Source organism: Lactuca sativa, chromosome 1 (genome assembly GCF_002870075.4).
Source record: "Lactuca sativa cultivar Salinas chromosome 1, Lsat_Salinas_v11, whole genome shotgun sequence".
NCBI classification, from domain to species: Eukaryota; Viridiplantae; Streptophyta; class Magnoliopsida; order Asterales; family Asteraceae; genus Lactuca; species Lactuca sativa.
Genome location: NC_056623.2, coordinates 107,428,042 through 107,443,831, shown reverse-complemented (window position 1 = coordinate 107,443,831; position 15,790 = coordinate 107,428,042). Strand labels below are relative to the sequence as shown.

Genomic DNA, 15,790 nt, shown 5'->3' with positions numbered 1-15,790 from the left:
GTGGGCCAAGAGTATTCTATCCCGAGGGAAGTTTCAGTCCATTTGAGCTGTCCTTTTAGGCTCTTGGAGGTGTTTGGAGCCATAAATTTTAGACCTTGATGGTTTAGCCTCAACCATGAAAGTGCTAAATAGCAACTAAGTGAGCTTATAGACTTAAATGGTGTCTTAATCCCCATCCACGCATGCAAAAGCATAAAGTTTATAACTTTATGGCTCAGGATGTTTTTAGGGGCTTGGATCTATGTTTTGGACATTAGTTTTGGATTAGATGTATAAGCCCATAACTATTATTGGTATGTACCCGACCCGAGAGTAGCATGGTCCATTTGGGTTGCATAACACCAGGACAATTTGTTAGGATGGACTTTTGAGAGAAGGTTATATATGAATTATTAATATATTATAAGTTTTAATATATTAATATGAAATCATATGTCTTGACTAGTATTGATCAAGAATTAATTTAGTGATCAAAAGAGACTAATTAAATATATGGGGACTAATTTTGTTGATTAGTTATATTTATATGTGTTGGGCTTATGATCCATGTTGGACTAAGTTTATGTATGGATACATAAAGAGTTGGGCCACATGAACCATGGATCATAACAACCATGGGTATGGATTTGGGTTATACCCATGACCTTTAGAATTCCACATAACCAGTTGAAATAAATTGGAGGGTAGGTCGGGCACCCAAATATGCGTGACAGGGTAGGCCAGGCACCCATATATGCCTGACAGGGTAGATCGAGCACACATATATGCCTATCAGGGTAGGTCAGACACCCAGATATGCTTAACAATATGTTTATCTTGTATGTGGTGTGGTGGAGGAGCTCACTAAGGTTATTGCTTACAGTTTTAGTTTGCGTTTCAGGTACTTCTTGCTCGAAGGGAAAGGGGTCAGTATGATCGCATTGCATCACACCATGATTATTCCACATTAGAGATTTTGGGACTTATACTCTGATATGAATTTTCTATGTTATGCTTTAAATATTGATGTGTCTACCTTGTGACTGAATTGGTTTTAGAAATGATTGATGTTATGAAATATGGTTTTCATACATTTTTAAATGAATTTTTTGGGGTCATATTTTGGGATGTTACATTTTACAATTGGTGGTGGGTGATGGTAGTGGTGATGGTAGTGTTGTTAATGGTGATAATGGCGGCGGCGGTGATGGTGGTGATGATGGTGGTGGCGACGTTGGTAATGGCGGTAGTGGTGGTGGCGGTGATGGTGATGGTGATGGCGATGTTGGTAGTGGTGGTGAGTGATGGCGGAGGTGGTTCCGACGACATTGGTTGTTGTGGTGGTGGGTGATGGTAGTGGTAGTGGTGGCAGCGACGGTGGTGGTAGTGGTGGGTGGTGGCGGCGGAGACAGTGGTGGTGGTGGCGGCGGTGTTGATGGTGGTGGTCGGTGTTGGTAGTGGTGGTGGTATGAACAACTCGTCGAGTTCCAATTGACCCGACTGGCCGAGTTGGGCCGTCAACTCGTCGAGTCCCTAACCCTTTACCCTTCCTTGTCCACAAATCGACTCGTCGAGTTTGGCAACGACTCGACGAGTTCCTCCTCTATATGAACATCGAATGAACCTTCATCCGACTCGCCGAGTTGTATGAACAACTCGTCGAGTTCACCTTCATTTGATGAACAAGTTATGTCCTTGACTCGCCGAGTTTTATGAACAACTCGTCGAGTTCATCTTCAACCATAAGGAGACTGCAAATGATGAACCAAACTCGAATCCTTCAGTCTCCTATTGATCCTTCTATGCTCTTCCTTCTTCCTTGAGGTCAAAACCCACAAAAATCACTCACAAGCCTTAGATCTTGCACCAAAACACTTAGGGTTTTCTATGGAGGGTTTCTGGAGCAATAGGGACGAGTGGTGGCGGAAATAGATGATTAAATAGGGTGCAAACCCTCAGATTCGGGTTTTGTCCAGTCAGAGCCTATTCGTCGAGTCCGGGATCCGACTTGACGAGTCCATCACTTAAATCCTGCGCCCCATCCCGCTTCTACTCGGTGAGTTGGTCCTTCAACTCGCCGATTCCAAGGCCAAAAATGCAAAATACTTAAATAAATTACATACCAAGAACCAGGTGCAACATAATCCTTTGATCACCAATTCAAAATGGGAACAATTCGAAACAGGATGTTACACATTGGAACATAGTGACTGCCCCTTGTGTGTGTGCGTGTCCTTATTCGTTAGGTACATGGACAAGAGTATGGGGTGTTAGGTGTAAAGGTGGTTACGATCAATGTTGGTGAAGGTAGCCCGATGGTGGTGTAGAGATGAAGGTCTTGCGTTGTGCATTCTCGCAGGGAAATTGAATTCTTGAAATCAAATTTATGGTCGAAGTCTTTATTGTGCAATAGCGTCTCTTGTGTGGTTTTGTTCCCCGCCTTAATATTACAAATAATGTCCATACCAACAAATACATGGGATAATCCAAGGGCGGAACACGACTACGAAAACTAGGGGGGCCAAAATCAAAATTCTCAATCGCATCATGACCCTACTCTATTTTCATAATAAATCATCCTGGAACAAACTACAAAATAATTTAGCAATGTACCAAATTAAAATAACATAGATTGGTTTTAAATAAAGAAAACTAAAATTTTATTATAATTGATCAATATAATATTTTGGGACTGTTTCTTTTTTTAGTTTTTTTATCATATTCATATAGAAAGACCAAAGAAAACGACAATATTAAACCCTAGTATGCTCTAGATTACTACTGTCAAATAAGTGACAATGAAATGATATAGCAATAAAGTGATGAACAGTCATAAAAAGGTGATAGCATACTCTAAATTGTAGACTGTAGTTAGTACATAATAGTGCCATTAAAAAAGAAGAAAACACAGAGACATTAGAACATAGAATCATTACTTGAAAGGTCAAGGGAAAACACGAGAAAATAGTGAGATGAAAAGTAGACACACCGCAAGAAACCAGAGAACAAGCGGCGGTTGTTAAGAACTCTAGAGAGCTCCGATGATAGAAATGATGACTCAGCGACGCGGAGGAGAGCGGCATTGTTGGTGGTTCACGACTTTTTGATCTGTAGTATATCCGGGATTTCAAGTGTTGTTTCTTCTAAAGATTTTCTTTTTTTGAGATTTAGATCTCCGCATAATTTGTTATATGGTTTGGATATTTAATTTATTTTTTACTTTTTTTTAAAATTTTCTTTCCTTCTTTTTGATTAAAGAATTTCAAATTCTTAGATTTTTTAGGTGTCATCCTTCTTTAGTTTACTTCATTCAAAAGTTCTAATAAATAATTTTTATTGTACGATTTCAATACTATTTGTCTTCTTCGTAACCAACCTTCACCTGTAACTTGCTTATATATTCTTTGATCATTTCTATTTATATGACTTATAACTTAGCTAGTAGGCAGAAAAGCTGGGGGAGCATGGCCTCCCCTTAGTAGCTCCGCTACTAGGATAATCGAGATATTTTTGGAGGAGATCAACAACGATGAAGGGTGCTATGTCTTGGATTGTAATATATTAAAGAATAGGGAGTCAGAGGGAGGGGATCAACGAATTTACTGACCTTTTCTGGTTGTTTGGTTCATCAGAGGGAAGATTAGAGTGGTAGCAAAATTTCGATCTTTAATTTATGCAAAATTGAAGTCTTTTGATTTAAAATATGTTTTCCATGTTTTACATCCATATTTATAGTTATTTACTTAAAGTAAAGGATAATTTAATAAGAATGAATTAATTATTATGTTAATTTACCATAATATTTATCTATGAATTTTTAAATGATTGACCGAGAATGTGTGAGAATGTGTAATATTTGTCAGTCTACATATAATTTTATCTCTATATACGATATTAAAATTATATATATATATATATATATATATATATATATATATATATATAAAGAAAAATGATTACCATTAACAAAATAAATCCTTGATATATTACCAAATAAAAAACAATAAGATGTATTTGTGGTGTAAAAAAATACCACCTATCCCGCCATCAATTTTTGGTATCCTGCCTATTGTTTTTTTGATGTCCCGCCATTTGACCTAGTATACAATTTCAAAGCTACTACCTGCGACTAATCTTGATGAAGCTTAACCTAATCAAACTCGAAACTAGACCCAAAGAACCCATCCAAAAAAGTTCACCGTCTACTCTCCCTCCCGAAATTCGTTAATCCCTTCCCCTATCTGTACTATCGAGTCTCGACACACTCTACCTTCTCAGAATTCTTACGAAAAAGCCTTAAGTCGTAACCTAATCAAATCACCCAGAAAAGAACAACCACAAAATTCCGGGATAATGATCGGAAATCAGGTCTCCAGTGATGGTCTATCGTTGAACATCACTGAAACGTCAAAGAATCAACTCTACGATATCATGGAAAAAGTACTCTCATCCTTTCTTATGTTTAAGGTAACTATATTCGATGTTTTAGTAGTATGTTATTGAAAATGTTTGGGTGAAATTTAAAATAGTGATTTATACTTTGTTGGGACTTTGATTTAGAGCATGCTAACATATCAGTGAAATAATTGTTTTATGTCATGACTTTTAGGACCAATACTATCAAAATTTCATGTTTGAAATACAAAAAACTACTTCCAGGTTGCTCTCTCTCATGTGTGTGTGTTATTTATTGTATATCATTTACCAAATGGTGCCACTTTAAGAAATAAAACAAAATAGAAGCTTCTTAAACTTAAACAAATATTTCAACAAACTTAGTATACGTAGCAAGCTAGCAATCCTATATCTACTTGATTGACATCTAACTTTTTATCACTGTATGTCTATATTATAGGAGGTTCATACATGAAGCGGAAATGAACGCATATAGATTAATATTTGTGGGAAGTGGCAAAGAAGCTGATGCCGACAAACCTCTCATTCGGGTACCATCTTGGGATCTCCTCAGATCATAGTTATCGATAACGAATAGCGGTAAATAGCGACGAGCTACCTATATGCTATGTAGCGATAGCGATAAAATAGCGAACGCTATTTTGTATTTAGCGATAGGCATAAAAAATTAAAAATATTTATTATGTTTAAATACTATAGTTATTATAAATTTATAATCATCATATAAGGAAACAAACCATTAAACTAGATAAAATCGTTCATAACCTCAACCCTTATCGCTTTTATTCTGATTTATCTTTGAAAAGGAGAAAAAAATGAAAAAAAAAAACCCATAATGTCGCTATTTACCTCGCTATTTGTCGCTAAGCACTCAATAGCGACCATGTACCTATACGCCACGCTATTCGCTATAGCGACCGCTATGGTCGCTATTGACAACTGTGCCTCAGATGTATTGTAAGATATGATTTAGATGTTTTTTAAGATAGGATTTAGTTGTAAGTATGGAAGAATTCATTTGGAAATTTAGTTGGGGAGTTTTTATCTATTTACTTCAAAAGTAGAAATATAATAGCTGTAACTTGCACATTGGTATTAGTCTCTTTAATATATATATATATATATATATATATATATATATATATATATATATATATATATATATATATATATATATATATATATATATATATCATTGTACTAAAGGACCCGATTGCTTACCTACAGACCGGGCTCTAATATACATATGAAAAATGACGTTACACCTTATACGATCTTCTTATAGGTCCCGGTTTGTAATTAGAACCGTGTTAGTTTGAGTGTAAAAGGACTCGGTTTTGTATGGTTGAACCGTGTCCTAATCTTCGTATACCATCAAACGTTAGGCGTTATATTCCTCTTATATGTCCCGGTTTTATGAACGACCGGGTTCTTTTGTTAGGAGCCGGTTTTAAAACTGGGTTCTATTTCTTTTTTCACATAGGTCTCGCTGACTTTAGGACCCGATTTAAAACCGGGTCTTTTAATTGATTTAATTGGGTCCTATAAGCTTTTTTGTAGTAGTGTTAAGAACTAATTCCTTAGGTACGGTATGGTGGTATGGTGTTTGAAGTATACTTTCCAGGCAAGAAGGGGAAAAATAGAAATTTCTACATCTTCATAAGCTTCATGGATGTTGAAGACAAACTTGAATCGGAAAAGGCAATTGACGACATCACTCAGAAGGGGAGGATGCTAACGATTAATCTTGAAAATGTAACATCCTAAAAATTAGAGTAAAATTTTCATTTTTCCAAAACAACCTCAAGTCAATAACCATTTACAAAAACGATATTTCAAAAGTATAGTTTTTAAATCGGAGTATCCCAAAATCCAATTACATAAAATCCGAAGGATGTGCACGATCACACATTTGCTTTTCCCGATCACCTGAAGTACCTGAATCCGTAACAAATAACTTTAAGCACGAAGTTTAGTGAGTTCCCCCAAAGTACCACCACAGAAACAGGTAACATAGAACATCATATACTGGGTCCACAACTTAAAAGACTGGATTACCCATGAGCCCACAGAGTGAGTCTGGCTTGCCTATCGGGGCCACAGCTCATATCTGGCTTGCACCTGAGCGCACATCATAAGTCTGACTTGCCCACTGGGTCCACAACTTATGTCTGGCTTGCTCTTGGGTTTGTTGGCTACCGCACAAAGGTGTACATGTTCAACCCAACCGTATTATGTCGACATATACATAATAGATAACATGTATCCAGCAAATAGATAAACATTTAGCCAATCAGATAAATAGATTACTACCACATAGCAATATCATATATCCTAGGGTACAGATCTAACTTATCACTACTGCATAACAACACACAACATAACAAGATATATAATCCAGTGGGCCGGAAATGGTGCCTTTGACCCACAAGTACAGCGGTGAATACTCACCTGAATTAAGAAACCGAGAAACACTGCAACGCTCCCTGCTACATTGCTTGCTCCCGCGGGTAAACTAACTCTCACCCGTCAAAACCATCAAGTTTGACCAATAGTCAAACTTGGTCTAAAAGTGAACGGTCAACAGAGTCAACAAAAGTCAAAGTTCAAGGTCGGTTGAGTATGCCCTACGTACTCAATTTATGCCCAGTGTACACGAGCTGGTTCCATCCTTTCCGTTAAACAATTGATACCTTAAGGACGTTTCACCCAAACACACATCTACCGTCAAAACATTGTCTTAAGTCCAAAAGTTTGCACCTTTATTACTTTCCATGGCTAGGGAAGGTCTAAAAGCTAAAACCCAAACTTAATAATCCATTAAGACATCACAACTCCTGTATGGAAGCAAAAGAAGGACCAAGATCACATATTTATGGTTCCTAATAGCTCCATAATGGATAAATTTTCCAACTTTATCAATTAGAATGGTCCCAACAAACAAGATCTAGTCTTTACATCTCTAAGGGACAAAAAGTGCATGTTTTCCAACTTAATCCATTAAGTCCAAGTCTCCAACATTTAGATCTGGAATAATATGTTGTTTAGATGGATAAAGTTTCCACCTTTATCCATAAAATGGTCACAAACTTTCAAGATCTAAACTTTATGAACTTAATGTGACCGAAATCTCATAACACCCAAAGATAGCTAGTTCTAGTCATCAAGATTTGAACTTCATACCTCTAGAAGAAATATCAAGGTAGAAAAGGTTTGGATCTACATGCTCCAATGCAACCAATCTAGGGTTAAGATTTCAAGAGAGGGTGTTGGAGAGGTGGAAGTTGAGAATGGAATGGGTTTGGGGAGTTAAGGAACTTAATTAGGGCTCAAACCACGAAAATAGGGTTTAGGAACTGATTGCGTATGCCAAACGCACTCCTGGTATGCCCAACATACTAGTGATGCCCTAGTAAGTCCAACGTACTCCCCGTACACCCAGCGTACGCAGCTAAACCAAAAATCATCCTAACTTTAAACCGCCGTAACTTCTCCCTTCAAACTCCGTTTTTAACGTTCTTTATATCCACGAAAAGGTATGGAAAAGCTCTACAATATTATCTAAATATCTTGGACTAAAAACTTCTCGACAAAAATCCATACTTCATGTAACATCCTAAAATATGGTCTCGAAATTTCATTTTTTTAAATAGATCAAACAACATTTCCAAATAACCTCCATACATCTCAAAATATCCAATGTATCAAATATCATAAAAGTCAGAGTAAAATATCATATGCGGAATCCCGATGGTGTGTGCGATGCAGTCAACCCGAGCTCTTCACTATGCTACTGGAAGTACCTCAAACATAAACTAAAAACAATAAGCATAAAGCTTAGTGAGTTCCCCAAACTACCCCATACCATACATATTAAATCACATACTGGGCCCCGGCTCGGCATCGGGCCCCGATCGGTATACATATTTGTTGTACTTAGGCCTCGCTCGTCGCGGGGCCTCGACCGCTATACACATACAATATATTACATAAACATGCTAACACATATAAGGATCATAAACACTAGCATATTTTCCAGTCCTCGAGCCTCGCCTGACATCGAGTCCCCGCCCAGTATACATAGCAACACATAACACATGCAAGGGTCACACAGACTCCTAGAATCCTAACATAATCTATAAGGGCTGACATTGGTGCCTTAGACCCACTAAACCCATTGAGGAGACTCACCTCAAACGTTGAATCTCACAGAAAGAAATCTGTAGTTGCTACCTTGACGACTCCTCGAGCTATCAGAGAAAATACCACCCAATCAATATTTGGCTTCCAAACTATAATCAATAATCCATACTTGGGGAAAAATGACCATTTTACCCCTGGCGTAGCTTGATCCACAACTAAAGCCCAAAACCACATACCACTAAGGCCCAAAACTAAATAATCTTCCAAAGTCCACTAGTGGCCCACTTATTGCCCGATTTTACAAATTGGGCTCAAACCCCTCTAATGGGCCTTAACCTGAAGCCCAAACATATCCATAGCCCAAAACGTGTTTTCAGATGGCCCACTATAGCCAAAATCAACAAGGTCCAAAAAAATGGCCCAATCTGAGGCCCAAACAACGCTAAGCCCAACTTCCATAGTACGTTGGACGTACTCGGCTATACACTAAGTGTATACGCTGCGAGTACGAGCTTGTACGTCCAACGTACTAACCCACTAAGCCTTTTCTTCATTAAGTCCTTCACCACTTAAGTCCAGGAGTCTCAAACATAAATTTGAATCATATACAACATACTAACCCATAAAGTCGACATCTTGGTGGCTTTGCATGCTCTAAATGGGCCTAAACCTGAAATATAACAATCTACTTCCCTGAAAATGGCCAGTACTCATGCATGGCTGTATTAAAGCTTCAAAGGTTGCAACTTTATGACTCTAGGACCCAAAGAACACCAAGAGTAGCCACTCTAAGCTTCAGACGCGGAAGTAATCCATAAGAGCTCATCTATGGGACCAAAAAGGTCCAAAAGCTAAAACATGGAGATCTAAGCTACTAAATATCAAGATCAAGACTTTATACCATGCACACACTTGAAATAAAACAGAGAATTCGGATCTACAAGCTTCTCCTTGAACTACCACCTTGCTCCAACCTTCCTTTCCTTGAAAACGAGACAAAACACACCAAAATGCACTCAAAATAACTTACAAGCTTAAGAACACTCAACAATCGGGTTAGGGTTTCGTGGAGGCTCTTTAGGGACAAGAGGGAGCCTATTAGATGCATTTTATATGCATCTTTTAGCACAATTTCCTTGTTATTTCGTTATAAAAAGCTAACTAACTCCCGATTATTCTCATGTATTTCGTGTTTCGTGATTATTTTGTAGAATGCCTGTACTGCTCACTTTTGTTATGAATTTTCAGGGTAATTGGGAGCATGTGGATGATTACGCGAGTTCGGGATGCGTGAGTGGATGCTTTGGAGCTTAACTAGAGTCTAGACCGAGGAAGGATGCCGAGAAATGATCAAGAACTGTTTAGAAGGAGGAACTCCTAGCTGTGAAACTTTTACTTCATTGATAATATGGAAATGCCTAATAGTGATCGGTGATCATCTCAATCTACTGTTATTTATTTTTCCTTCTCTAGGCATACAATATCTATGGCCTTCCTGAATTACATGACATATATGATGAATCAGATGCAACAACATAAGGAATCCAGTCATACTAACTAGTTTAACCATTATATTAGGATTCCGAGACATGCTAAAAAACATGTCATGAAGTATTGACAAGGTAAAATATCTTAGAGTCTTATATGTTAAACCTTTCACATACTTGACAGTCAATGCATTTATACTTTATCCTTTAAGTTACCCTGATCTATATTAGATCTTTTATCGTATTCTGGTTATTGTTGCTCAGGATGAGGACGAGTCTCTTAATTGTTTGGGATTTAGTGGCCATGGAAGATTAGCTCTGAATGTTGTAGGCTTGTGTGAATTAGTTGATTCTAAAGTCTCGAGGGAGTTATTCGAAGAAGATGCTAGTTTGAGTTGCAGAACACAAGTAGAAAGAAATTATGATGATTGACTAAAGGATTGCAGCCTGAGGCTGGGTTGTAGGATGATGGATGGGAATGTCATTTTCTATGATAGGGTAATACTCTTCCACCCTCCCATATTCGAGGGGAGGAGAGAGAGAGAGAGAGAGAGAGAGAGAGAGAGAGAGAGAGAGAGAGAGAGATAGAGAGAGAGAGAGAGAGATCAAGCATATGATTGTAGATTTAAGATGCATACCCAACATCAGAGTAAAGAGTAGGTGCATCTTCAGGCACTATGAAATTGATGTTGTTCAACTTTTTAGCTGACCTTGAATCTATATAGAGTCCAGTTTTGGCATGTTGTATCAGTAAGGTTAGTATTCAAGTTGATCCCATTATGGCTCACACAACATTTTGGGTGATTTTGGAATTTTCCTTGGGACTTGAGAGTTTTCTAGGTTAGTTGCACATCGATGGTGATATGTTCAATTTTATTTAAGGCTTGGGATATGGGTTCAAATTTTTGGTAGAATGTTTCTATTAGCAGATGAGGTTCACCAATTAGTTGAGGTGCAGTATGTGTTCTCTTGTAGAGGTTGTAATCTGAGCAATTAATCTAATATTTATGTGAGGCTATATGTAGACTAAGCAATATAGCCTCAAAATACTTCGTCCGACTTTATTGTATGGTTATTAATTTATTTATTATGTTGGAGTTGGAACAAGTGTTTAACTATCTATCTTATTTTTGGTTGTGTACAACCATATTTTTGTCTGATGTTGCATTAGTAGCATCCTGGAACATGGAAGGTTTGTGTGTTATAGGATCGTATGGATAATGTTGTGTTTGGCAAGTGTTGGTGTAACATCATGATTTTACACCCAAAACTTTTTATTTTTTGAAAAACACTTTTTAACCAAAGTACATTAGCAGAAGTCTTATTTTGAATTTTATGAAAAACATCCCCAATGTTACTTTACTACTAAAGCAATGCTCATCAAATCTAAAGTTGATAAAACCAACTTGTAAAAGTTCTCAAAACCAAGTGTAATGAAAACTCCACGACATGACTAAAATGGTATCATTACTAAATATACACTAAATATAAAACCCAAGAGAACCCATCATCAACAAACCATTAGACTACGCTACATTTATGAATTCAAGGCAAACAACAAGCAGAGAAACACGGGTCAACATATGCTAAGTTAGCTAGTCATAAGTATAGTGTTATGGAACACACATAGCATAAATGAGTCAAACAAAACATCATATCAATATGCATTCAAAAACTCACAAATCATTTCATTAGATACATCATATAATCATCAAAATAATGCTCAATTGTTATTCTTATTTAGAGCCTTTAGTTTTAGTTACTCTTTATTATTTATCTTTGTAACTAGTTATTACTTCATACATCGCTATAATATTATAAGATAATATTAATCTTTATTTTTATCATTAACAATTACTCTCCTCTCAATCACCTTTGTAATGGTTATTATAATAATTCATAATTATAGCTTTATATATTCATCAGTAACCCCAAACTAAGTATCTCGTTTGCTAATAAGGTGACCGACATGACACAATGCACTAAATGAGGCGGGACTCTCACCTGTAATTAGGGGTGTTGATCGGGTAATTTTTTCGGGTTTCGGCTAATTCTGGTTTTTCATGTTAGAAAAAAATACATGTTACCCTACTCAAACCAAATTTGGGTATCGGGTCGGTTTTGGGTAATTCGGGTATCGGGTCGGGTTTGGGTAATTCGGGTATTACCCGAAATATATAACTTTTTTTTTAATTTCACCTGAAATAAGTTTAATGAAATAAATACGTCGTGCTTTATTAGTCTTGTTTATATAAACAAATCAGACATAAACGAAGTTACTCAATCTTTGAACATTGAGATTTTTTAATCAATAATACCTGAGATATCAAGTAATTTTTTATCAACTTAATCTAATCTAATAAGATGTTGAAAAACAAATACTTAAAATCTTAATTTAAAAGTTCAAAATGTTTAAGATAATTGTAGCCATAAGTTTTGCCACGTTCTGAAGTTTCGTCAAGATAATGAGTTTGTTAGTTGCAATAAAAACTATAATCTAGAAAACAGTTAAGTTTTAAAGAACATGATGATATATAAACAATTACTTTTAATATTGTTAGTGTCATATTTTCATAATAAATAGATTCATGTTTTACAATAATGATAGTTAGTTTAAGCGTGATGAAATACCTGTTATATAGTACAAGCTCTAAAAAAAGGAATTTTTAAAGTAATTCGGGTATACCTGAAACCCAAACAATGTACCCTTTATCCGACCCGAAAAAAAAATCGGGTTACCAGATTACCCGAAAAAATTTACCCGATACCCGATACCCGGAAAAATCGGGCGGGTAATTCGGGTATCGGGTATTTTCGGCAGGGCTACCTGTAACATCGTCCTTCGGGTATCGGGTATTTTCGGCAGGGCTACCTGTAACATCGTCCCCGGTTGTTTTTGTGTTCACCACTACAACTTTTCATATACTGGTTCATGCGTTGTCGTTAAGGATCAATACAAGCGATTCCAATTCTATCATTTTACACATCCCAAATACCACGTGATGTTTGTAACACCCCATTTTCACCTTTTAGCCAGATTCAATATATTACTTTTTAGCCAAATTAATCTTCAAAAAAATATCTAGGAAACGTCAATATAATTTCTGTAGAAATATAGAACGCCCGAATCCGACATCGTATGAAGAATTTATCCTTCTTCTAAGTTTCGTGATTAAATGACATGGTTGTGCATGTCGCAACATATGAATTAGAGATAACCTAAGTAATTTAAATGAAAGTCGTTGTAATCATAAAATCAAGAGCATGCGTGTAGAGAGCACCTAAATCCGACTTCTCTTGAAGAAGCTATGATTTTTCGAAGGTTCGACTCATTAGTGTGGACATAAAAATCGAAATTCAAATAAGTTGATTGTTAGCCGAAACAATATAAATGAGAGCTTAAGGTCTTGTGAATATGAACATGTCAATATAAAGACAGTAGAGAATGGAGTTTGTATTAAGGAGTTATGAATTTTGCACGGACCTTAACAATATAAGCGTTCTAAAAATAATAAATAAAAAATAAAGTGAGAAATAGCCAACCGATGTTAAAGGAAAGTTGTAGATCTCATTGATAGCTATGCATAGATATAGAGAACATATAAAACGGAGCTCATATGAAAAAGTTATGGAATTTACAGAAACAGAAAATCGCACGCATATGCACACTTTGCGCGATGCATAACCTTGTTAGAAGGCAAAATGTAGACCACCAGGAAAGTGACATGTGGCACAAGCTGGAGGAGAGATGTCGTAGAAGTATACGACATGCACCCCATATGCAGGCGGTGCACCTAGCAAAAATTGCCTATAAATAGCTTCATTTGTCCCCTTTCATTTCTCACTCCTTCCTCAAACTCTCTCAACTCTTTAGACTTGATTTTTAGGACTTTTTCTTGGGATTTGTGAGTACTTATAACTTAGCGATGCTCTAGGAATCTAGGATACATTAGGAGAAGCTTTCAGGTGGAAGTTCTGCTGATGTAATCTTCCAGTTTCACTATAAACCTTCGGTAATTTAGGCTATGCTTACTATGATTCAAGAGTTGCTTATATATATATATATATATATATATATATATATATATATATATATATATATATATATATATATATATATATATATATACTCGTTTTGAATGTGTAAATAAGATTTATCAGTAATTCAAGTCATAATGTTGATTGATCGGCTTTTGGTAGAGGGCCAAGAATGGTCATGCTAGCTTGGTTGTTAGATTTTATAAAAGTTATGTGCCGAAATGATTGTGCCTCCCAACTGTCATGCCTAGCTAATGCTATTTGATAGAATTTACAGTAATTCATTGACATTACTGAAAGATTTAGCTTTCATTACTAGCTTGTCATAATGATTGATAAGTAATAATATTATAGGATAATACTCTTTAGGCGCTTAGCCCGCTAGTGGGGTTGCTAGAAAGCTATCAATCCTTTAAGAAAGTATCCAGGTGATTTATCCTACTATTCTATGTGTTACAATATATATACATGTATCTTAGGACATTGGAATCATAATCTTGGGCCATGAGATCGATTCATATCAAAGTCTCAGATTCATATGATATCTTATAGAACAAAGGAATAACTGATCACTTATATATGAGTTGTGTCTAAGAACATCATTTTGAGTTCGGCATTTGCTAAGGATGCACGCTTTGCTAATTAAGTAGGAGCCTAGTTGCCAATAATAATTGATGACTTGGCCAAGTGGGAGACGGTTGAAATAGTGTTCAATGACGTAACTAATCGGCAAAACTTTTCATCAAGAGCAAGTTCATTTTTGTGTTCCCTCAATGATCTAAATAGAATTATAATGTTATGAGAGAGACACATGGAAAGGGAGAGAGAGAGAGAGAGAGAGAGAGAGAGAGAGAAATAGTTTATTAATCATTCATGTAATGATATATTATTTAGAATCTAATTTAAAATTAATTTCAAATTAATTAATATTGTAGCCGCTAGATGTTAATTATTTAATAGTTGAATAATGGAAGGTTATGGATCCCATATGATGGGGGCCAAAAATCAGCAAGGGACAAGCCTTGGAATTTTCGTCAAATGCTATATTTGGAAGGAGCTTTATAAATTAAATTATTAATTTATTATCTTCATCTAGTTACAAATCCAAATCAACTTTCTTTCTAAGCAACCAGAACTATAAATACCCCTCCCTAACACCTCATTCTTTCATCCTAGTCTTCTCTAAGAGTTTCTATTCTCTCTTGGTTAATTCCTTACTGGATCTCTATCGTTATAAAATATATTTTGATTATCAAAGTCTAACTTTATCTGAGCATGGTCTTTTTTTCTTTTTTGTTAAATTCTATTATATCTTATGTAAGAAAACTTGTTTAAAAATCTTAAAAATAGAAAAAGAAAGAACAATATATTTATTGGGCTAAATTGATTAAACGAATTTTAACAAACTTCAATGATGCTTAAAATGATTTTTAATAATGAAATGATTAACAAGGATCATTTATGGTGTGTGTATTTATCTTGAATCCAAAAAGGCAAATGTGATTTGGAATATAACAAATTGTACAAGTAATAACTCTCTCTCTCTCTCTCTCTCTCTCTATATATATATATATATATATATATATATATATATATATATATATATATATATATATATACGGCAAAAATGAAACAAAATGTATTTGTAATAAACTACTAAAAAAATAAAAAATAATCACGTGACTTAATATACATTAAGTTATCATTAATTATTATACAACGTGAAG

The 15,790-nt window shown here is 35.8% G+C and overlaps 1 long non-coding RNA gene across 1 annotated transcript; it reads left to right on the top strand.

Annotated features, from left to right (window-relative positions):
* The first annotated feature begins 4,144 nt into the window (after positions 1-4,144).
* Positions 4,145-10,077, top strand: LOC122196130 (uncharacterized). Its single transcript, XR_006187367.2, has 3 exons — positions 4,145-4,446; positions 4,835-4,925; positions 9,787-10,077. It is a non-coding gene; the product is annotated as an uncharacterized LOC122196130 (long non-coding RNA).
* The last annotated feature ends 5,713 nt before the right edge of the window (positions 10,078-15,790 follow it).